We start from the raw sequence: 26553 nt of genomic DNA on the forward strand, positions 1-26553 counted from the left end.
TTTCGTCTTTTTTTCAAATCCTCAAAAATGGTGCAAAACGGCATGCTATAGTATGCCGTTCGAGACCATGGGCTATAGCCCATCGCCATGGTCATAAATGATGAAAAACAAGGATTTGAAAAAAAGACGAAAATGACTCCGAGACGATGGGCTATAGCCCATGGTCTCGGAGTGATTTTCGTCTTTTTTTCAAATTCTCAAAAATGATGGAAAACGGCATGCTATAGGATGCCGTTCGAGACCATGGGCTATATCCCATCACCATGGTCATAAATGATGAAAAACGAGCATTTGAAAAAAAGACGAAAATGACTCCGAGACGATGGGCTATAGCCCATGGTCTCGGAGTGATTTTCGTCTTTTTTTCAAATCCTCAAAAATGATGGAAAACGGCATGCTATAGTATGACGTTCGAGACCATGGGCTATAGCCCATCGCCATGGTCATAAATGATTTAAAACAAGGATTTGAAAAAAAGACGAAAATGACTCAGAGACGATGGGCTATAGCCCATGGTCTCGGAGTGATTTTCGTCTTTTTTTCAAATCCTCAAAAATGATGGAAAACGGCATGCTATTGTATGCCGTTCGAGACCATGGCTATATCCCATCGTCTCGGAGTCATTTTCGTCTTTTTTTCAAATCCTCGTTTCGTCTTTTTTTCAAATCCTCAAAAATGATGCAAAACGGCATGCTATAGTATGCCGTTCGAGACCATGGGCTATACCCCATCGCCATGGTCATAAATGATGAAAAACAAGGATTTGAAAAAAAGACAAAAATGACTCCGAGACGATGGGCTATAGCCCATGGTCTCGGAGTGATTTTCGTCTTTTTTTCAAATCCTCAAAACGATGGAAAACGGCATGCTATAGTATGCCGTTCGAGACCATGGGCTATAGCCCATCGCCATGGTCATAAATGATGAAAAACAAGGATTTGAAAAAAAGACGAAAATGACTCCGAGACGATGGGCTATAGCCCATGGTCTCGGAGTGATTTTCGTCTTTTTTTCAAATCCTCAAAAATGATGGAAAACGGCATGCTATAGTATGCCGTTCGAGACCATGGGCTATAGCCCATCGCCATGGTCATAAATGATTTAAAACAAGGATTTGAAAAAAAGACGAAAATGACTCAGAGACGATGGGCTATAGCCCATGGTCTCGGAGTGATTTTCGTCTTTTTTTCAAATCCTCAAAAATGATGGAAAACGGCATGCTATAGTATGCCGTTCGAGACCATGGGCTATAGCCCATCGCCATGGTCATACATGATGAAAAACAAGGATTTGGAAAAAAGACGAAAATGACTCCGAGACGATGGGCTATAGCCCATGGTCTCGGAGTGATTTTCGTCTTTTTTTCAAATCCTCAAAAATGATGGAAAACGCCATGCTATTGTATGCCGTTCGAGACCATGGCTATATCCCATCGTCTCGGAGTCATTTTCTTCTTTTTTTCAAATCCTCGTTTCGTCTTTTTTTCAAATCCTCAAAAATGGTGCAAAACGGCATGCTATAGTATGCCGTTCGAGACCATGGGCTATAGCCCATCGCCATGGTCATAAATGATGAAAAACAAGGATTTGAAAAAAAGACGAAAATGACTCCGAGACGATGGGCTATAGCCCATGGTCTCGGAGTGATTTTCGTCTTTTTTTCAAATTCTCAAAAATGATGGAAAACGGCATGCTATAGGATGCCGTTCGAGACCATGGGCTATATCCCATCACCATGGTCATAAATGATGAAAAACGAGCATTTGAAAAAAAGACGAAAATGACTCCGAGACGATGGGCTATAGCCCATGGTCTCGGAGTGATTTTCGTCTTTTTTTCAAATCCTCAAAAATGATGGAAAACGGCATGCTATAGTATGACGTTCGAGACCATGGGCTATAGCCCATCGCCATGGTCATAAATGATTTAAAACAAGGATTTGAAAAAAAGACGAAAATGACTCAGAGACGATGGGCTATAGCCCATGGTCTCGGAGTGATTTTCGTCTTTTTTTCAAATCCTCAAAAATGATGGAAAACGGCATGCTATTGTATGCCGTTCGAGACCATGGCTATATCCCATCGTCTCGGAGTCATTTTCGTCTTTTTTTCAAATCCTCGTTTCGTCTTTTTTTCAAATCCTCAAAAATGATGCAAAACGGCATGCTATAGTATGCCGTTCGAGACCATGGGCTATACCCCATCGCCATGGTCATAAATGATGAAAAACAAGGATTTGAAAAAAAGACAAAAATGACTCCGAGACGATGGGCTATAGCCCATGGTCTCGGAGTGATTTTCGTCTTTTTTTCAAATCCTCAAAACGATGGAAAACGGCATGCTATAGTATGCCGTTCGAGACCATGGGCTATAGCCCATCGCCATGGTCATAAATGATTTAAAACAAGGATTTGAAAAAAAGACAAAAATGACTCCGAGACGATGGGCTATAGCCCATGGTCTCGGAGTGATTTTCGTCTTTTTTTCAAATCCTCAAAAATGATGGAAAACGGCATGCTATGGTATGCCGTTCGAGACCATGGGCTATATCCCATCGTCTCGGAGTCATTTTCGTCTTTTTTTCAAATCCTCGTTTCGTCTTTTTTTCAAATCCTCAAAAATGATGCAAAACGGCATGCTATAGTATGCCGTTCGAGACCATGGGCTATAGCCCATCGCCATGGTCATAAATGATGAAAAACGAGGATTTGAAAAAAAGACGAAAATGACCTCCGAGACGATGGGCTATAGCCCATGGTCTCGGAGTGATTTTCGTCTTTTTTTGCCGTTCGAGACCATGGGCTATAGCCCATCGCCATGGTCATAAATGATGAAAAACGAGGATTTGAAAAGAAGACGAAAATCACTCCGAGACAATGGGCTATAGCCCATGGTCTCGGAGTCATTTTCGTCTTTTTTTCAAATCCTCAAAAATGTAGGAAAACGGCATGCTATAGTATGCCGTTCGAGACCATGGGCTATAGCCCATCGCCATGGTCATAAATGATGAAAAACAAGGATTTGAAAAAAAGACGAAAATGACTCCGAGACGATGGGCTATAGCCCATGGTCTCGGAGTGATTTTCGTCTTTTTTTCAAATCCTCAAAAATGATGGAAAACGGCATGCTATAGTATGCCGTTCGAGACCATGGGCTATATCCCATCACCATGGTCATAAATGATGAAAAACGAGCATTTGAAAAAAAGACGAAAATGACTCCGAGACGATGGGCTATAGCCCATGGTCTCGGAGTGATTTTCGTCTTTTTTTCAAATCCTCAAAAATGATGGAAAACGGCATGCTATAGTATGCCGTTCGAGACCATGGGCTATAGCCCATCGCCATGGTCATAAATGATTTAAAACAAGGATTTGAAAAAAAGACGAAAATGACTCAGAGACGATGGGCTATAGCCCATGGTCTCGGAGTGATTTTCGTCTTTTTTTCAAATCCTCAAAAATGATGGAAAACGGCATGCTATAGTATGCCGTTCGAGACCATGGGCTATAGCCCATCGCCATGGTCATACATGATGAAAAACAAGGATTTGGAAAAAAGACGAAAATGACTCCGAGACGATGGGCTATAGCCCATGGTCTCGGAGTGATTTTCGTCTTTTTTTCAAATCCTCAAAAATGATGGAAAACGCCATGCTATTGTATGCCGTTCGAGACCATGGCTATATCCCATCGTCTCGGAGTCATTTTCTTCTTTTTTTCAAATCCTCGTTTCGTCTTTTTTTCAAATCCTCAAAAATGGTGCAAAACGGCATGCTATAGTATGCCGTTCGAGACCATGGGCTATAGCCCATCGCCATGGTCATAAATGATGAAAAACAAGGATTTGAAAAAAAGACGAAAATGACTCCGAGACGATGGGCTATAGCCCATGGTCTCGGAGTGATTTTCGTCTTTTTTTCAAATTCTCAAAAATGATGGAAAACGGCATGCTATAGGATGCCGTTCGAGACCATGGGCTATATCCCATCACCATGGTCATAAATGATGAAAAACGAGCATTTGAAAAAAAGACGAAAATGACTCCGAGACGATGGGCTATAGCCCATGGTCTCGGAGTGATTTTCGTCTTTTTTTCAAATCCTCAAAAATGATGGAAAACGGCATGCTATAGTATGACGTTCGAGACCATGGGCTATAGCCCATCGCCATGGTCATAAATGATTTAAAACAAGGATTTGAAAAAAAGACGAAAATGACTCAGAGACGATGGGCTATAGCCCATGGTCTCGGAGTGATTTTCGTCTTTTTTTCAAATCCTCAAAAATGATGGAAAACGGCATGCTATTGTATGCCGTTCGAGACCATGGCTATATCCCATCGTCTCGGAGTCATTTTCGTCTTTTTTTCAAATCCTCGTTTCGTCTTTTTTTCAAATCCTCAAAAATGATGCAAAACGGCATGCTATAGTATGCCGTTCGAGACCATGGGCTATACCCCATCGCCATGGTCATAAATGATGAAAAACAAGGATTTGAAAAAAAGACAAAAATGACTCCGAGACGATGGGCTATAGCCCATGGTCTCGGAGTGATTTTCGTCTTTTTTTCAAATCCTCAAAACGATGGAAAACGGCATGCTATAGTATGCCGTTCGAGACCATGGGCTATAGCCCATCGCCATGGTCATAAATGATGAAAAACAAGGATTTGAAAAAAAGACGAAAATGACTCCGAGACGATGGGCTATAGCCCATGGTCTCGGAGTGATTTTCGTCTTTTTTTCAAATCCTCAAAAATGATGGAAAACGGCATGCTATAGTATGCCGTTCGAGACCATGGGCTATAGCCCATCGCCATGGTCATAAATGATTTAAAACAAGGATTTGAAAAAAAGACGAAAATGACTCAGAGACGATGGGCTATAGCCCATGGTCTCGGAGTGATTTTCGTCTTTTTTTCAAATCCTCAAAAATGATGGAAAACGGCATGCTATAGTATGCCGTTCGAGACCATGGGCTATAGCCCATCGCCATGGTCATACATGATGAAAAACAAGGATTTGGAAAAAAGACGAAAATGACTCCGAGACGATGGGCTATAGCCCATGGTCTCGGAGTGATTTTCGTCTTTTTTTCAAATCCTCAAAAATGATGGAAAACGCCATGCTATTGTATGCCGTTCGAGACCATGGCTATATCCCATCGTCTCGGAGTCATTTTCTTCTTTTTTTCAAATCCTCGTTTCGTCTTTTTTTCAAATCCTCAAAAATGGTGCAAAACGGCATGCTATAGTATGCCGTTCGAGACCATGGGCTATAGCCCATCGCCATGGTCATAAATGATGAAAAACAAGGATTTGAAAAAAAGACGAAAATGACTCCGAGACGATGGGCTATAGCCCATGGTCTCGGAGTGATTTTCGTCTTTTTTTCAAATTCTCAAAAATGATGGAAAACGGCATGCTATAGGATGCCGTTCGAGACCATGGGCTATATCCCATCACCATGGTCATAAATGATGAAAAACGAGCATTTGAAAAAAAGACGAAAATGACTCCGAGACGATGGGCTATAGCCCATGGTCTCGGAGTGATTTTCGTCTTTTTTTCAAATCCTCAAAAATGATGGAAAACGGCATGCTATAGTATGACGTTCGAGACCATGGGCTATAGCCCATCGCCATGGTCATAAATGATTTAAAACAAGGATTTGAAAAAAAGACGAAAATGACTCAGAGACGATGGGCTATAGCCCATGGTCTCGGAGTGATTTTCGTCTTTTTTTCAAATCCTCAAAAATGATGGAAAACGGCATGCTATTGTATGCCGTTCGAGACCATGGCTATATCCCATCGTCTCGGAGTCATTTTCGTCTTTTTTTCAAATCCTCGTTTCGTCTTTTTTTCAAATCCTCAAAAATGATGCAAAACGGCATGCTATAGTATGCCGTTCGAGACCATGGGCTATACCCCATCGCCATGGTCATAAATGATGAAAAACAAGGATTTGAAAAAAAGACAAAAATGACTCCGAGACGATGGGCTATAGCCCATGGTCTCGGAGTGATTTTCGTCTTTTTTTCAAATCCTCAAAACGATGGAAAACGGCATGCTATAGTATGCCGTTCGAGACCATGGGCTATAGCCCATCGCCATGGTCATAAATGATTTAAAACAAGGATTTGAAAAAAAGACAAAAATGACTCCGAGACGATGGGCTATAGCCCATGGTCTCGGAGTGATTTTCGTCTTTTTTTCAAATCCTCAAAAATGATGGAAAACGGCATGCTATGGTATGCCGTTCGAGACCATGGGCTATATCCCATCGTCTCGGAGTCATTTTCGTCTTTTTTTCAAATCCTCGTTTCGTCTTTTTTTCAAATCCTCAAAAATGATGCAAAACGGCATGCTATAGTATGCCGTTCGAGACCATGGGCTATAGCCCATCGCCATGGTCATAAATGATGAAAAACGAGGATTTGAAAAAAAGACGAAAATGACCTCCGAGACGATGGGCTATAGCCCATGGTCTCGGAGTGATTTTCGTCTTTTTTTGCCGTTCGAGACCATGGGCTATAGCCCATCGCCATGGTCATAAATGATGAAAAACGAGGATTTGAAAAGAAGACGAAAATCACTCCGAGACAATGGGCTATAGCCCATGGTCTCGGAGTCATTTTCGTCTTTTTTTCAAATCCTCAAAAATGTAGGAAAACGGCATGCTATAGTATGCCGTTCGAGACCATGGGCTATAGCCCATCGCCATGGTCATAAATGATGAAAAACGAGCATTTGAAAAAAAGACGAAAATGACCCCGAGACGATGGGCTATAGCCCATGGTCTCGGAGTGATTTTCGTCTTTTTTTCAAATCCTCAAAAATGATGGAAAACGGCATGCTATAGTATGCCGTTCGAGACCATGGGCTATAGCCCATCGCCATGGTCATAAATGATGAAAAATGAGGATTTGAAAAAAAGACGAAAATGACCCCGAGACGATGGGCTATAGCCCATGGTCTCGGAGTGATTTTCGTCTTTTTTTCAAATCCTCAAAAATGATGGAAAATGGCATGCTATAGTATGCCGTTCGAGACCATGGGCTATAGCCCATCGCCATGGTCATAAATGATGAAAAACGAGGATTTGAAAAAAAGACGAAAATGACTCAGACGATGGGCTATAGCCCATGGTCTCGGAGTGATTTTCGTCTTTTTTTCAAATCCTCAAAAATGATGGAAAATGGCATGCTATAGTATGCCGTTCGAGACCATGGGCTATAGCCCATCGCCATGGTCATAAATGATGAAAAACGAGCATTTGAAAAAAAGACGAAAATGACTCCGAGACGATGGGCTATAGCCCATGGTCTCGGAGTGATTTTCGTCTTTTTTTCAAATCCTCAAAAATGATGGAAAACGGCATGCTATAGTATGCCGTTCGAGACCATGGGCTATAGCCCATCGCCATGGTCATAAATGATGAAAAACGAGGATTTGAAAAAAATACGTAAATGACTCCGAGACGATGGGCTATAGCCCATGGTCTCGGAGTGATTTTCGTCTTTTTTTCAAATCCTCAAAAATGATGGAAAACGGCATGCTATAGTATGCCGTTCGAGACCATGGGCTATAGCCCATCGTCTCGGAGTCATTTTCGTCTTTTTTTCAAATCCTCGTTTCGTCTTTTTTTCAAATCCTCAAAAATGATGCAAAACGGCATGCTATAGTATGCCGTTCGAGACCATGGGCTATATCCCATCGCCATGGTCATAAATGATGAAAAACGAGGATTTGAAAAAAAGAAGAAAATGACTCCGAGACGATGGGCTATAGCCCATGGTCTCGGAGTGATTTTCGTCTTTTTTTTCAAATCCTCAAAAATGATGGAAAACGGCATGCTATAGTATGCCGTTCGAGACCATGGGCTATATCCCATCACCATGGTCATAAATGATGAAAAACGAGCATTTGAAAAAAAGACGAAAATGACTCCGAGACGATGGGCTATAGCCCATGGTCTCGGAGTGATTTTCGTCTTTTTTTCAAATCCTCAAAAATGATGGAAAACGGCATGCTATAGTATGCCGTTCGAGACCATGGGCTATAGCCCATCGCCATGGTCATAAATGATTTAAAACAAGGATTTGAAAAAAGGACGAAAATGACTCAGAGACGATGGGCTATAGCCCATGGTCTCGGAGTGATTTTCGTCTTTTTTTCAAATCCTCAAAAATGATGGAAAACGGCATGCTATAGTATGCCGTTCGAGACCATGGGCTATAGCCCATCGCCATGGTCATACATGATGAAAAACAAGGATTTGGAAAAAAGACGAAAATGACTCCGAGACGATGGGCTATAGCCCATGGTCTCGGAGTGATTTTCGTCTTTTTTTCAAATCCTCAAAAATGATGGAAAACGGCATGCTATAGTATGACGTTCGAGACCATGGGCTATAGCCCATCGCCATGGTCATAAATGATTTAAAACAAGGATTTGAAAAAAAGACGAAAATGACTCAGAGACGATGGGCTATAGCCCATGGTCTCGGAGTGATTTTCGTCTTTTTTTCAAATCCTCAAAAATGATGGAAAACGGCATGCTATTGTATGCCGTTCGAGACCATGGCTATATCCCATCGTCTCGGAGTCATTTTCGTCTTTTTTTCAAATCCTCGTTTCGTCTTTTTTTCAAATCCTCAAAAATTATGCAAAACGGCATGCTATAGTATGCCGTTCGAGACCATGGGCTATACCCCATCGCCATGGTCATAAATGATGAAAAACAAGGATTTGAAAAAAAGACAAAAATGACTCCGAGACGATGGGCTATAGCCCATGGTCTCGGAGTGATTTTCGTCTTTTTTTCAAATCCTCAAAAATGATGCAAAACGGCATGCTATAGTATGCCGTTCGAGACCATGGGCTATATCCCATCGCCATGGTCATAAATGATGAAAAACGAGGATTTGAAAAAAAGACGAAAATGACTCCGAGACGATGGGCTATAGCCCATGGTCTCGGAGTGATTTTCGTCTTTTTTTCAAATCCTCAAAAATGATGGAAAACGGCATGCTATAGTATGCCGTTCGAGACCATGGGCTATAGCCCATCGCCATGGTCATAAATGATGAAAAACAAGGATTTGAAAAAAAGACGAAAATGACTCCGAGACGATGGGCTATAGCCCATGGTCTCGGAGTGATTTTCGTCTTTTTTTCAAATCCTCAAAAATGATGGAAAACGGCATGCTATAGTATGCCGTTCGAGACCATGGGCTATATCCCATCACCATGGTCATAAATGATGAAAAACGAGCATTTGAAAAAAAGACGAAAATGACTCCGAGACGATGGGCTATAGCCCATGGTCTCGGAGTGATTTTCGTCTTTTTTTCAAATCCTCAAAAATGATGGAAAACGGCATGCTATAGTATGCCGTTCGAGACCATGGCGAGACAATGGACTATAGCCCATGGTCTCGGAGTGATTTTCGTCTTTTTTTCAAATCCTCAAAAATGATGGAAAACGGCATGCTATAGTATGCCGTTCGAGACCATGGGCTATAGCCCATCGCCATGGTCATAAATGATGAAAAACGAGCATTTTAAAAAAAGACGAAAATGACCCCGAGACGATGGGCTATAGCCCATGGTCTCGGAGTGATTTTCGTCTTTTTTTCAAATCCTCAAAAATGATGCAAAACGGCATGCTATAGTATGCCGTTCGAGACCATGGGCTATAGCCCATCGCCATGGTCATAAATGATGAAAAACAAGGATTTGAAAAAAAGACGAAAATGACTCCGAGACGATGGGCTATAGCCCATGGTCTCGGAGTGATTTTCGTCTTTTTTTCAAATCCTCAAAAATGATGGAAAATGGCATGCTATAGTATGCCGTTCGAGACCATGGGCTATACCCCATCGCCATGGTCATAAATGATGAAAAACAAGGATTTGAAAAAAAGACAAAAATGACTCCGAGACGATGGGCTATAGCCCATGGTCTCGGAGTGATTTTCGTCTTTTTTTCAAATCCTCAAAAATGATGGAAAACGGCATGCTATAGTATGCCGTTCGAGACCATGGGCTATAGCCCATCGCCATGGTCATAAATGATGAAAAACAAGGATTTGAAAAAAAGACGAAAATGACTCAGAGACGATGGGCTATAGCCCATGGTCTCGGAGTGATTTTCGTCTTTTTTTCAAATCCTCAAAAATGATGGAAAACGGCATGCTATAGTATGCCGTTCGAGACCATGGGCTATAGCCCATCGCCATGGTCATACATGATGAAAAACAAGGATTTGAAAAAAAGACGAAAATGACTCCGAGACGATGGGCTATAGCCCATGGTCTCGGAGTGATTTTCGTCTTTTTTTCAAATCCTCAAAAATGATGGAAAACGCCATGCTATTGTATGCCGTTCGAGACCATGGCTATATCCCATCGTCTCGGAGTCATTTTCGTCTTTTTTTCAAATCCTCGTTTCGTCTTTTTTTCAAATCCTCAAAAATGGTGCAAAACGGCATGCTATAGTATGCCATTCGAGACCATGGGCTATAGCCCATCGCCATGGTCATAAATTATGAAAAACAAGGATTTGAAAAAAAGACGAAAATGACTCCGAGACGATGGGCTATAGCCCATGGTCTCGGAGTGATTTTCGTCTTTTTTTCAAATCCTCAAAAATGATGGAAAACGGCATGCTATAGTATGCCGTTCGAGACCATGGGCTATATCCCATCACCATGGTCATAAATGATGAAAAACGAGCATTTGAAAAAAAGACGAAAATGACTCCGAGACGATGGGCTATAGCCCATGGTCTCGGAGTGATTTTCGTCTTTTTTTCAAATCCTCAAAAATGATGGAAAACGGCATGCTATAGTATGACGTTCGAGACCATGGGCTATAGCCCATCGCCATGGTCATAAATGATTTAAAACAAGGATTTGAAAAAAAGACGAAAATGACTCAGAGACGATGGGCTATAGCCCATGGTCTCGGAGTGATTTTCGTCTTTTTTTCAAATCCTCAAAAATGATGGAAAACGGCATGCTATTGTATGCCGTTCGAGACCATGGCTATATCCCATCGTCTCGGAGTCATTTTCGTCTTTTTTTCAAATCCTCGTTTCGTCTTTTTTTCAAATCCTCAAAAATGATGCAAAACGGCATGCTATAGTATGCCGTTCGAGACCATGGGCTATAGCCCATCGCCATGGTCATAAATGATGAAAAACAAGGATTTGAAAAAAAGTCGAAAATGACTCCGAGACGATGGGCTATAGCCCATGTTCTCGGAGTGATTTTCGTCTTTTTTTCAAATCGTCAAAAATGATGGAAAACGGCGTGCTATAGTATGCCGTTCGAGACCATGGGCTATAGCCCATCGCCATGGTCATAAATGATGAAAAACGAGGATTTGAAAAAAATACGTAAATGACTCCGAGACGATGGGCTATAGCCCATGGTCTCGGAGTGATTTTCGTCTTTTTTTCAAATCCTCAAAAATGATGGAAAACGGCATGCTATAGTATGCCGTTCGAGACCATGGGCTATAGCCCATCGTCTCGGAGTCATTTTCGTCTTTTTTTCAAATCCTCGTTTCGTCTTTTTTTCAAATCCTCAAAAATGATGCAAAACGGCATGCTATAGTATGCCGTTCGAGACCATGGGCTATATCCCATCGCCATGGTCATAAATGATGAAAAACGAGGATTTGAAAAAAAGACGAAAATGACTCCGAGACGATGGGCTATAGCCCATGGTCTCGGAGTGATTTTCGTCTTTTTTTCAAATCCTCAAAAATGATGGAAAACGGCATGCTATAGTATGCCGTTCGAGACCATGGGCTATAGCCCATCGCCATGGTCATAAATGATGAAAAACAAGGATTTGAAAAAAAGACGAAAATGACTCCGAGACGATGGGCTATAGCCCATGGTCTCGGAGTGATTTTCGTCTTTTTTTCAAATCCTCAAAAATGATGGAAAACGGCATGCTATAGTATGCCGTTCGAGACCATGGGCTATATCCCATCACCATGGTCATAAATGATGAAAAACGAGCATTTGAAAAAAAGACGAAAATGACTCCGAGACGATGGGCTATAGCCCATGGTCTCGGAGTGATTTTCGTCTTTTTTTCAAATCCTCAAAAATGATGGAAAACGGCATGCTATAGTATGCCGTTCGAGACCATGGGCTATAGCCCATCGCCATGGTCATAAATGATTTAAAACAAGGATTTGAAAAAAAGACGAAAATGACTCAGAGACGATGGGCTATAGCCCATGGTCTCGGAGTGATTTTCGTCTTTTTTTCAAATCCTCAAAAATGATGGAAAACGGCATGCTATAGTATGCCGTTCGAGACCATGGGCTATAGCCCATCGCCATGGTCATACATGATGAAAAACAAGGATTTGGAAAAAAGACGAAAATGACTCCGAGACGATGGGCTATAGCCCATGGTCTCGGAGTGATTTTCGTCTTTTTTTCAAATCCTCAAAAATGATGGAAAACGCCATGCTATTGTATGCCGTTCGAGACCATGGCTATATCCCATCGTCTCGGAGTCATTTTCTTCTTTTTTTCAAATCCTCGTTTCGTCTTTTTTTCAAATCCTCAAAAATGGTGCAAAACGGCATGCTATAGTATGCCGTTCGAGACCATGGGCTATAGCCCATCGCCATGGTCATAAATGATGAAAAACAAGGATTTGAAAAAAAGACGAAAATGACTCCGAGACGATGGGCTATAGCCCATGGTCTCGGAGTGATTTTCGTCTTTTTTTCAAATTCTCAAAAATGATGGAAAACGGCATGCTATAGGATGCCGTTCGAGACCATGGGCTATATCCCATCACCATGGTCATAAATGATGAAAAACGAGCATTTGAAAAAAAGACGAAAATGACTCCGAGACGATGGGCTATAGCCCATGGTCTCGGAGTGATTTTCGTCTTTTTTTCAAATCCTCAAAAATGATGGAAAACGGCATGCTATAGTATGACGTTCGAGACCATGGGCTATAGCCCATCGCCATGGTCATAAATGATTTAAAACAAGGATTTGAAAAAAAGACGAAAATGACTCAGAGACGATGGGCTATAGCCCATGGTCTCGGAGTGATTTTCGTCTTTTTTTCAAATCCTCAAAAATGATGGAAAACGGCATGCTATTGTATGCCGTTCGAGACCATGGCTATATCCCATCGTCTCGGAGTCATTTTCGTCTTTTTTTCAAATCCTCGTTTCGTCTTTTTTTCAAATCCTCAAAAATGATGCAAAACGGCATGCTATAGTATGCCGTTCGAGACCATGGGCTATACCCCATCGCCATGGTCATAAATGATGAAAAACAAGGATTTGAAAAAAAGACAAAAATGACTCCGAGACGATGGGCTATAGCCCATGGTCTCGGAGTGATTTTCGTCTTTTTTTCAAATCCTCAAAACGATGGAAAACGGCATGCTATAGTATGCCGTTCGAGACCATGGGCTATAGCCCATCGCCATGGTCATAAATGATTTAAAACAAGGATTTGAAAAAAAGACAAAAATGACTCCGAGACGATGGGCTATAGCCCATGGTCTCGGAGTGATTTTCGTCTTTTTTTCAAATCCTCAAAAATGATGGAAAACGGCATGCTATGGTATGCCGTTCGAGACCATGGGCTATATCCCATCGTCTCGGAGTCATTTTCGTCTTTTTTTCAAATCCTCGTTTCGTCTTTTTTTCAAATCCTCAAAAATGATGCAAAACGGCATGCTATAGTATGCCGTTCGAGACCATGGGCTATAGCCCATCGCCATGGTCATAAATGATGAAAAACGAGGATTTGAAAAAAAGACGAAAATGACCTCCGAGACGATGGGCTATAGCCCATGGTCTCGGAGTGATTTTCGTCTTTTTTTGCCGTTCGAGACCATGGGCTATAGCCCATCGCCATGGTCATAAATGATGAAAAACGAGGATTTGAAAAGAAGACGAAAATCACTCCGAGACAATGGGCTATAGCCCATGGTCTCGGAGTCATTTTCGTCTTTTTTTCAAATCCTCAAAAATGTAGGAAAACGGCATGCTATAGTATGCCGTTCGAGACCATGGGCTATAGCCCATCGCCATGGTCATAAATGATGAAAAACGAGCATTTGAAAAAAAGACGAAAATGACCCCGAGACGATGGGCTATAGCCCATGGTCTCGGAGTGATTTTCGTCTTTTTTTCAAATCCTCAAAAATGATGGAAAACGGCATGCTATAGTATGCCGTTCGAGACCATGGGCTATAGCCCATCGCCATGGTCATAAATGATGAAAAATGAGGATTTGAAAAAAAGACGAAAATGACCCCGAGACGATGGGCTATAGCCCATGGTCTCGGAGTGATTTTCGTCTTTTTTTCAAATCCTCAAAAATGATGGAAAATGGCATGCTATAGTATGCCGTTCGAGACCATGGGCTATAGCCCATCGCCATGGTCATAAATGATGAAAAACGAGGATTTGAAAAAAAGACGAAAATGACTCAGACGATGGGCTATAGCCCATGGTCTCGGAGTGATTTTCGTCTTTTTTTCAAATCCTCAAAAATGATGGAAAATGGCATGCTATAGTATGCCGTTCGAGACCATGGGCTATAGCCCATCGCCATGGTCATAAATGATGAAAAACGAGCATTTGAAAAAAAGACGAAAATGACTCCGAGACGATGGGCTATAGCCCATGGTCTCGGAGTGATTTTCGTCTTTTTTTCAAATCCTCAAAAATGATGGAAAACGGCATGCTATAGTATGCCGTTCGAGACCATGGGCTATAGCCCATCGCCATGGTCATAAATGATGAAAAACGAGGATTTGAAAAAAATACGTAAATGACTCCGAGACGATGGGCTATAGCCCATGGTCTCGGAGTGATTTTCGTCTTTTTTTCAAATCCTCAAAAATGATGGAAAACGGCATGCTATAGTATGCCGTTCGAGACCATGGGCTATAGCCCATCGTCTCGGAGTCATTTTCGTCTTTTTTTCAAATCCTCGTTTCGTCTTTTTTTCAAATCCTCAAAAATGATGCAAAACGGCATGCTATAGTATGCCGTTCGAGACCATGGGCTATATCCCATCGCCATGGTCATAAATGATGAAAAACGAGGATTTGAAAAAAAGAAGAAAATGACTCCGAGACGATGGGCTATAGCCCATGGTCTCGGAGTGATTTTCGTCTTTTTTTTCAAATCCTCAAAAATGATGGAAAACGGCATGCTATAGTATGCCGTTCGAGACCATGGGCTATATCCCATCACCATGGTCATAAATGATGAAAAACGAGCATTTGAAAAAAAGACGAAAATTACTCCGAGACGATGGGCTATAGCCCATGGTCTCGGAGTGATTTTCGTCTTTTTTTCAAATCCTCAAAAATGATGGAAAACGGCATGCTATAGTATGCCGTTCGAGACCATGGGCTATAGCCCATCGCCATGGTCATAAATGATTTAAAACAAGGATTTGAAAAAAGGACGAAAATGACTCAGAGACGATGGGCTATAGCCCATGGTCTCGGAGTGATTTTCGTCTTTTTTTCAAATCCTCAAAAATGATGGAAAACGGCATGCTATAGTATGCCGTTCGAGACCATGGGCTATAGCCCATCGCCATGGTCATACATGATGAAAAACAAGGATTTGGAAAAAAGACGAAAATGACTCCGAGACGATGGGCTATAGCCCATGGTCTCGGAGTGATTTTCGTCTTTTTTTCAAATCCTCAAAAATGATGGAAAACGGCATGCTATAGTATGACGTTCGAGACCATGGGCTATAGCCCATCGCCATGGTCATAAATGATTTAAAACAAGGATTTGAAAAAAAGACGAAAATGACTCAGAGACGATGGGCTATAGCCCATGGTCTCGGAGTGATTTTCGTCTTTTTTTCAAATCCTCAAAAATGATGGAAAACGGCATGCTATTGTATGCCGTTCGAGACCATGGCTATATCCCATCGTCTCGGAGTCATTTTCGTCTTTTTTTCAAATCCTCGTTTCGTCTTTTTTTCAAATCCTCAAAAATTATGCAAAACGGCATGCTATAGTATGCCGTTCGAGACCATGGGCTATACCCCATCGCCATGGTCATAAATGATGAAAAACAAGGATTTGAAAAAAAGACAAAAATGACTCCGAGACGATGGGCTATAGCCCATGGTCTCGGAGTGATTTTCGTCTTTTTTTCAAATCCTCAAAAATGATGCAAAACGGCATGCTATAGTATGCCGTTCGAGACCATGGGCTATATCCCATCGCCATGGTCATAAATGATGAAAAACGAGGATTTGAAAAAAAGACGAAAATGACTCCGAGACGATGGGCTATAGCCCATGGTCTCGGAGTGATTTTCGTCTTTTTTTCAAATCCTCAAAAATGATGGAAAACGGCATGCTATAGTATGCCGTTCGAGACCATGGGCTATAGCCCATCGCCATGGTCATAAATGATGAAAAACAAGGATTTGAAAAAAAGACGAAAATGACTCCGAGACGATGGGCTATAGCCCATGGTCTCGGAGTGATTTTCGTCTTTTTTTCAAATCCTCAAAAATGATGGAAAACGGCATGCTATAGTATGCCGTTCGAGACCATGGGCTATATCCCATCACCATGGTCATAAATGATGAAAAACGAGCATTTGAAAAAAAGACGAAAATGACTCCGAGACGATGGGCTATAGCCCATGGTCTCGGAGTGATTTTCGTCTTTTTTTCAAATCCTCAAAAATGATGGAAAACGGCATGCTATAGTATGCCGTTCGAGACCATGGCGAGACAATGGACTATAGCCCATGGTCTCGGAGTGATTTTCGTCTTTTTTTCAAATCCTCAAAAATGATGGAAAACGGCATGCTATAGTATGCCGTTCGAGACCATGGGCTATAGCCCATCGCCATGGTCATAAATGATGAAAAACGAGCATTTTAAAAAAAGACGAAAATGACCCCGAGACGATGGGCTATAGCCCATGGTCTCGGAGTGATTTTCGTCTTTTTTTCAAATCCTCAAAAATGATGCAAAACGGCATGCTATAGTATGCCGTTCGAGACCATGGGCTATAGCCCATCGCCATGGTCATAAATGATGAAAAACAAGGATTTGAAAAAAAGACGAAAATGACTCCGAGACGATGGGCTATAGCCCATGGTCTCGGAGTGATTTTCGTCTTTTTTTCAAATCCTCAAAAATGATGGAAAACGGCATGCTATAGTATGCCGTTCGAGACCATGGGCTATATCCCATCACCATGGTCATAAATGATGAAAAACGAGCATTTGAAAAAAAGACGAAAATGACTCCGAGACGATGGGCTATAGCCCATGGTCTCGGAGTGATTTTCGTCTTTTTTTCAAATCCTCAAAAATGATGGAAAACGGCATGCTATAGTATGCCGTTCGAGACCATGGGCTATAGCCCATCGCCATGGTCATAAATGATTTAAAACAAGGATTTGAAAAAAAGACGAAAATGACTCAGAGACGATGGGCTATAGCCCATGGTCTCGGAGTGATTTTCGTCTTTTTTTCAAATCCTCAAAAATGATGGAAAACGGCATGCTATAGTATGCCGTTCGAGACCATGGGCTATAGCCCATCGCCATGGTCATACATGATGAAAAACAAGGATTTGAAAAAAAGACGAAAATGACTCCGAGACGATGGGCTATAGCCCATGGTCTCGGAGTGATTTTCGTCTTTTTTTCAAATCCTCAAAAATGATGGAAAACGCCATGCTATTGTATGCCGTTCGAGACCATGGCTATATCCCATCGTCTCGGAGTCATTTTCGTCTTTTTTTCAAATCCTCGTTTCGTCTTTTTTTCAAATCCTCAAAAATGGTGCAAAACGGCATGCTATAGTATGCCGTTCGAGACCATGGGCTATAGCCCATCGCCATGGTCATAAATTATGAAAAACAAGGATTTGAAAAAAAGACGAAAATGACTCCGAGACGATGGGCTATAGCCCATGGTCTCGGAGTGATTTTCGTCTTTTTTTCAAATCCTCAAAAATGATGGAAAACGGCATGCTATAGTATGCCGTTCGAGACCATGGGCTATATCCCATCACCATGGTCATAAATGATGAAAAACGAGCATTTGAAAAAAAGACGAAAATGACTCCGAGACGATGGGCTATAGCCCATGGTCTCGGAGTGATTTTCGTCTTTTTTTCAAATCCTCAAAAATGATGGAAAACGGCATGCTATAGTATGACGTTCGAGACCATGGGCTATAGCCCATCGCCATGGTCATAAATGATTTAAAACAAGGATTTGAAAAAAAGACGAAAATGACTCAGAGACGATGGGCTATAGCCCATGGTCTCGGAGTGATTTTCGTCTTTTTTTCAAATCCTCAAAAATGATGGAAAACGGCATGCTATTGTATGCCGTTCGAGACCATGGCTATATCCCATCGTCTCGGAGTCATTTTCGTCTTTTTTTCAAATCCTCGTTTCGTCTTTTTTTCAAATCCTCAAAAATGATGCAAAACGGCATGCTATAGTATGCCGTTCGAGACCATGGGCTATAGCCCATCGCCATGGTCATAAATGATGAAAAACAAGGATTTGAAAAAAAGTCGAAAATGACTCCGAGACGATGGGCTATAGCCCATGTTCTCGGAGTGATTTTCGTCTTTTTTTCAAATCGTCAAAAATGATGGAAAACGGCGTGCTATAGTATGCCGTTCGAGACCATGGGCTATAGCCCATCGCCATGGTCATAAATGATGAAAAACGAGGATTTGAAAAAAATACGTAAATGACTCCGAGACGATGGGCTATAGCCCATGGTCTCGGAGTGATTTTCGTCTTTTTTTCAAATCCTCAAAAATGATGGAAAACGGCATGCTATAGTATGCCGTTCGAGACCATGGGCTATAGCCCATCGTCTCGGAGTCATTTTCGTCTTTTTTTCAAATCCTCGTTTCGTCTTTTTTTCAAATCCTCAAAAATGATGCAAAACGGCATGCTATAGTATGCCGTTCGAGACCATGGGCTATATCCCATCGCCATGGTCATAAATGATGAAAAACGAGGATTTGAAAAAAAGACGAAAATGACTCCGAGACGATGGGCTATAGCCCATGGTCTCGGAGTGATTTTCGTCTTTTTTTCAAATCCTCAAAAATGATGGAAAACGGCATGCTATAGTATGCCGTTCGAGACCATGGGCTATAGCCCATCGCCATGGTCATAAATGATGAAAAACAAGGATTTGAAAAAAAGACGAAAATGACTCCGAGACGATGGGCTATAGCCCATGGTCTCGGAGTGATTTTCGTCTTTTTTTCAAATCCTCAAAAATGATGGAAAACGGCATGCTATAGTATGCCGTTCGAGACCATGGGCTATATCCCATCACCATGGTCATAAATGATGAAAAACGAGCATTTGAAAAAAAGACGAAAATGACTCCGAGACGATGGGCTATAGCCCATGGTCTCGGAGTGATTTTCGTCTTTTTTTCAAATCCTCAAAAATGATGGAAAACGGCATGCTATAGTATGCCGTTCGAGACCATGGGCTATAGCCCATCGCCATGGTCATAAATGATTTAAAACAAGGATTTGAAAAAAAGACGAAAATGACTCAGAGACGATGGGCTATAGCCCATGGTCTCGGAGTGATTTTCGTCTTTTTTTCAAATCCTCAAAAATGATGGAAAACGGCATGCTATAGTATGCCGTTCGAGACCATGGGCTATAGCCCATCGCCATGGTCATACATGATGAAAAACAAGGATTTGGAAAAAAGACGAAAATGACTCCGAGACGATGGGCTATAGCCCATGGTCTCGGAGTGATTTTCGTCTTTTTTTCAAATCCTCAAAAATGATGGAAAACGCCATGCTATTGTATGCCGTTCGAGACCATGGCTATATCCCATCGTCTCGGAGTCATTTTCTTCTTTTTTTCAAATCCTCGTTTCGTCTTTTTTTCAAATCCTCAAAAATGGTGCAAAACGGCATGCTATAGTATGCCGTTCGAGACCATGGGCTATAGCCCATCGCCATGGTCATAAATGATGAAAAACAAGGATTTGAAAAAAAGACGAAAATGACTCCGAGACGATGGGCTATAGCCCATGGTCTCGGAGTGATTTTCGTCTTTTTTTCAAATTCTCAAAAATGATGGAAAACGGCATGCTATAGGATGCCGTTCGAGACCATGGGCTATATCCCATCACCATGGTCATAAATGATGAAAAACGAGCATTTGAAAAAAAGACGAAAATGACTCCGAGACGATGGGCTATAGCCCATGGTCTCGGAGTGATTTTCGTCTTTTTTTCAAATCCTCAAAAATGATGGAAAACGGCATGCTATAGTATGACGTTCGAGACCATGGGCTATAGCCCATCGCCATGGTCATAAATGATTTAAAACAAGGATTTGAAAAAAAGACGAAAATGACTCAGAGACGATGGGCTATAGCCCATGGTCTCGGAGTGATTTTCGTCTTTTTTTCAAATCCTCAAAAATGATGGAAAACGGCATGCTATTGTATGCCGTTCGAGACCATGGCTATATCCCATCGTCTCGGAGTCATTTTCGTCTTTTTTTCAAATCCTCGTTTCGTCTTTTTTTCAAATCCTCAAAAATGATGCAAAACGGCATGCTATAGTATGCCGTTCGAGACCATGGGCTATACCCCATCGCCATGGTCATAAATGATGAAAAACAAGGATTTGAAAAAAAGACAAAAATGACTCCGAGACGATGGGCTATAGCCCATGGTCTCGGAGTGATTTTCGTCTTTTTTTCAAATCCTCAAAACGATGGAAAACGGCATGCTATAGTATGCCGTTCGAGACCATGGGCTATAGCCCATCGCCATGGTCATAAATGATTTAAAACAAGGATTTGAAAAAAAGACAAAAATGACTCCGAGACGATGGGCTATAGCCCATGGTCTCGGAGTGATTTTCGTCTTTTTTTCAAATCCTCAAAAATGATGGAAAACGGCATGCTATGGTATGCCGTTCGAGACCATGGGCTATATCCCATCGTCTCGGAGTCATTTTCGTCTTTTTTTCAAATCCTCGTTTCGTCTTTTTTTCAAATCCTCAAAAATGATGCAAAACGGCATGCTATAGTATGCCGTTCGAGACCATGGGCTATAGCCCATCGCCATGGTCATAAATGATGAAAAACGAGGATTTGAAAAAAAGACGAAAATGACCTCCGAGACGATGGGCTATAGCCCATGGTCTCGGAGTGATTTTCGTCTTTTTTTGCCGTTCGAGACCATGGGCTATAGCCCATCGCCATGGTCATAAATGATGAAAAGCGAGGATTTGAAAAGAAGACGAAAATCACTCCGAGACAATGGGCTATAGCCCATGGTCTCGGAGTCATTTTCGTCTTTTTTTCAAATCCTCAAAAATGTAGGAAAACGGCATGCTATAGTATGCCGTTCGAGACCATGGGCTATAGCCCATCGCCATGGTCATAAATGATGAAAAACGAGCATTTGAAAAAAAGACGAAAATGACCCCGAGACGATGGGCTATAGCCCATGGTCTCGGAGTGATTTTCGTCTTTTTTTCAAATCCTCAAAAATGATGGAAAACGGCATGCTATAGTATGCCGTTCGAGACCATGGGCTATAGCCCATCGCCATGGTCATAAATGATGAAAAATGAGGATTTGAAAAAAAGACGAAAATGACCCCGAGACGATGGGCTATAGCCCATGGTCTCGGAGTGATTTTCGTCTTTTTTTCAAATCCTCAAAAATGATGGAAAATGGCATGCTATAGTATGCCGTTCGAGACCATGGGCTATAGCCCATCGCCATGGTCATAAATGATGAAAAACGAGGATTTGAAAAAAAGACGAAAATGACTCAGACGATGGGCTATAGCCCATGGTCTCGGAGTGATTTTCGTCTTTTTTTCAAATCCTCAAAAATGATGGAAAATGGCATGCTATAGTATGCCGTTCGAGACCATGGGCTATAGCCCATCGCCATGGTCATAAATGATGAAAAACGAGCATTTGAAAAAAAGACGAAAATGACTCCGAGACGATGGGCTATAGCCCATGGTCTCGGAGTGATTTTCGTCTTTTTTTCAAATCCTCAAAAATGATGGAAAACGGCATGCTATAGTATGCCGTTCGAGACCATGGGCTATAGCCCATCGCCATGGTCATAAATGATGAAAAACGAGGATTTGAAAAAAATACGTAAATGACTCCGAGACGATGGGCTATAGCCCATGGTCTCGGAGTGATTTTCGTCTTTTTTTCAAATCCTCAAAAATGATGGAAAACGGCATGCTATAGTATGCCGTTCGAGACCATGGGCTATAGCCCATCGTCTCGGAGTCATTTTCGTCTTTTTTTCAAATCCTCGTTTCGTCTTTTTTTCAAATCCTCAAAAATGATGCAAAACGGCATGCTATAGTATGCCGTTCGAGACCATGGGCTATATCCCATCGCCATGGTCATAAATGATGAAAAACGAGGATTTGAAAAAAAGAAGAAAATGACTCCGAGACGATGGGCTATAGCCCATGGTCTCGGAGTGATTTTCGTCTTTTTTTTCAAATCCTCAAAAATGATGGAAAACGGCATGCTATAGTATGCCGTTCGAGACCATGGGCTATATCCCATCACCATGGTCATAAATGATGAAAAACGAGCATTTGAAAAAAAGACGAAAATGACTCCGAGACGATGGGCTATAGCCCATGGTCTCGGAGTGATTTTCGTCTTTTTTTCAAATCCTCAAAAATGATGGAAAACGGCATGCTATAGTATGCCGTTCGAGACCATGGGCTATAGCCCATCGCCATGGTCATAAATGATTTAAAACAAGGATTTGAAAAAAGGACGAAAATGACTCAGAGACGATGGGCTATAGCCCATGGTCTCGGAGTGATTTTCGTCTTTTTTTCAAATCCTCAAAAATGATGGAAAACGGCATGCTATAGTATGCCGTTCGAGACCATGGGCTATAGCCCATCGCCATGGTCATACATGATGAAAAACAAGGATTTGGAAAAAAGACGAAAATGACTCCGAGACGATGGGCTATAGCCCATGGTCTCGGAGTGATTTTCGTCTTTTTTTCAAATCCTCAAAAATGATGGAAAACGGCATGCTATAGTATGACGTTCGAGACCATGGGCTATAGCCCATCGCCATGGTCATAAATGATTTAAAACAAGGATTTGAAAAAAAGACGAAAATGACTCAGAGACGATGGGCTATAGCCCATGGTCTCGGAGTGATTTTCGTCTTTTTTTCAAATCCTCAAAAATGATGGAAAACGGCATGCTATTGTATGCCGTTCGAGACCATGGCTATATCCCATCGTCTCGGAGTCATTTTCGTCTTTTTTTCAAATCCTCGTTTCGTCTTTTTTTCAAATCCTCAAAAATTATGCAAAACGGCATGCTATAGTATGCCGTTCGAGACCATGGGCTATACCCCATCGCCATGGTCATAAATGATGAAAAACAAGGATTTGAAAAAAAGACAAAAATGACTCCGAGACGATGGGCTATAGCCCATGGTCTCGGAGTGATTTTCGTCTTTTTTTCAAATCCTCAAAAATGATGCAAAACGGCATGCTATAGTATGCCGTTCGAGACCATGGGCTATATCCCATCGCCATGGTCATAAATGATGAAAAACGAGGATTTGAAAAAAAGACGAAAATGACTCCGAGACGATGGGCTATAGCCCATGGTCTCGGAGTGATTTTCGTCTTTTTTTCAAATCCTCAAAAATGATGGAAAACGGCATGCTATAGTATGCCGTTCGAGACCATGGGCTATAGCCCATCGCCATGGTCATAAATGATGAAAAACAAGGATTTGAAAAAAAGACGAAAATGACTCCGAGACGATGGGCTATAGCCCATGGTCTCGGAGTGATTTTCGTCTTTTTTTCAAATCCTCAAAAATGATGGAAAACGGCATGCTATAGTATGCCGTTCGAGACCATGGGCTATATCCCATCACCATGGTCATAAATGATGAAAAACGAGCATTTGAAAAAAAGACGAAAATGACTCCGAGACGATGGGCTATAGCCCATGGTCTCGGAGTGATTTTCGTCTTTTTTTCAAATCCTCAAAAATGATGGAAAACGGCATGCTATAGTATGCCGTTCGAGACCATGGCGAGACAATGGACTATAGCCCATGGTCTCGGAGTGATTTTCGTCTTTTTTTCAAATCCTCAAAAATGATGGAAAACGGCATGCTATAGTATGCCGTTCGAGACCATGGGCTATAGCCCATCGCCATGGTCATAAATGATGAAAAACGAGCATTTTAAAAAAAGACGAAAATGACCCCGAGACGATGGGCTATAGCCCATGGTCTCGGAGTGATTTTCGTCTTTTTTTCAAATCCTCAAAAATGATGCAAAACGGCATGCTATAGTATGCCGTTCGAGACCATGGGCTATAGCCCATCGCCATGGTCATAAATGATGAAAAACAAGGATTTGAAAAAAAGACGAAAATGACTCCGAGACGATGGGCTATAGCCCATGGTCTCGGAGTGATTTTCGTCTTTTTTTCAAATCCTCAAAAATGATGGAAAATGGCATGCTATAGTATGCCGTTCGAGACCATGGGCTATACCCCATCGCCATGGTCATAAATGATGAAAAACAAGGATTTGAAAAAAAGACAAAAATGACTCCGAGACGATGGGCTATAGCCCATGGTCTCGGAGTGATTTTCGTCTTTTTTTCAAATCCTCAAAAAATGATGGAAAACGGCATGCTATAGTATGCCGTTCGAGACCATGGGCTATAGCCCATCGCCATGGTCATAAATGATGAAAAACAAGGATTTGAAAAAAAGACGAAAATGACTCCGAGACGATGGGCTATAGCCCATGGTCTCGGAGTGATTTTCGTCTTTTTTTCAAATCCTCAAAAATGATGGAAAACGGCATGCTATAGTATGCCGTTCGAGACCATGGGCTATATCCCATCACCATGGTCATAAATGATGAAAAACAAGGATTTGAAAAAAAGACGAAAATGACTCCGAGACGATGGGCTATATTAGCCCATGGTCTCGCAGTGATTTTCGTCTTTTTTTCAAATCCTCAAAAATGATGGAAAACGCCATGCTATTGTATGCCGTTCGAGACCATGGCTATATCCCATCGTCTCGGAGTCATTTTCGTCTTTTTTTCAAATCCTCGTTTCGTCTTTTTTTCAAATCCTCAAAAATGGTGCAAAACGGCATGCTATAGTATGCCGTTCGAGACCATGGGCTATAGCCCATCGCCATGGTCATAAATGATGAAAAACAAGGATTTGAAAAAAAGACGAAAATGACTCCGAGACGATGGGCTATAGCCCATGGTCTCGGAGTGATTTTCGTCTTTTTTTCAAATCCTCAAAAATGATGGAAAACGGCATGCTATAGTATGACGTTCGAGACCATGGGCTATAGCCCATCGCCATGGTCATAAATTATTTAAAACAAGGATTTGAAAAAAAGACGAAAATGACTCAGAGACGATGGGCTATAGCCCATGGTCTCGGAGTGATTTTCGACTTTTTTTCAAATCCTCAAAAATGATGGAAAACGGCATGCTATTGTATGCCGTTCGAGACCATGGCTATATCCCATCGTCTCGGAGTCATTTTCGTCTTTTTTTCAAATCCTCGTTTCGTCTTTTTTTCAAATCCTCAAAAATGATGCAAAACGGCATGCTATAGTATGCCGTTCGAGACCATGGGCTATACCCCATCGCCATGGTCATAAATGATGAAAAACAAGGATTTGAAAAAAAGACAAAAATGACTCCGAGACGATGGGCTATAGCCCATGGTCTCGGAGTGATTTTCGTCTTTTTTTCAAATCCTCAAAAATGATGGAAAACGGCATGCTATAGTATGCCGTTCGAGACCATGGGCTATAGCCCATCGCCATGGTCATAAATGATTTAAAACAAGGATTTGAAAAAAAGACGAAAATGACTCAGAGACGATGGGCTATAGCCCATGGTCTCGGAGTGATTTTCGTCTTTTTTTCAAATCCTCAAAAATGATGGAAAACGCCATGCTATTGTATGCCGTTCGAGACCATGGCTATATCCCATCGTCTCGGAGTCATTTTCGTCTTTTTTTCAAATCCTCGTTTCGTCTTTTTTTCAAATCCTCAAAAATGGTGCAAAACGGCATGCTATAGTATGCCGTTCGAGACCATGGGCTATAGCCCATCGCCATGGTCATAAATGATGAAAAACAAGGATTTGAAAAAAAGACGAAAATGACTCCGAGACGATGGGCTATAGCCCATGGTCTCGGAGTGATTTTCGTCTTTTTTTCAAATCCTCAAAAATGATGGAAAACGGCATGCTATAGTATGCCGTTCGAGACCATGGGCTATAGCCCATCGCCATGGTCATAAATGATTTAAAACAAGGATTTGAAAAAAAGACGAAAATGACTCCGAGACGATGGGCTATAGCCCATGGTCTCGGAGTGATTTTCGTCTTTTTTTCAAATCCTCAAAAATGATGGAAAACGGCATGCTATAGTATGACGTTCGAGACCATGGGCTATA

Source organism: Electrona antarctica (assembly GCF_951216825.1).
Source record: "Electrona antarctica genome assembly, chromosome: 1".
Lineage (NCBI taxonomy): Eukaryota > Metazoa > Chordata > Actinopteri > Myctophiformes > Myctophidae > Electrona > Electrona antarctica.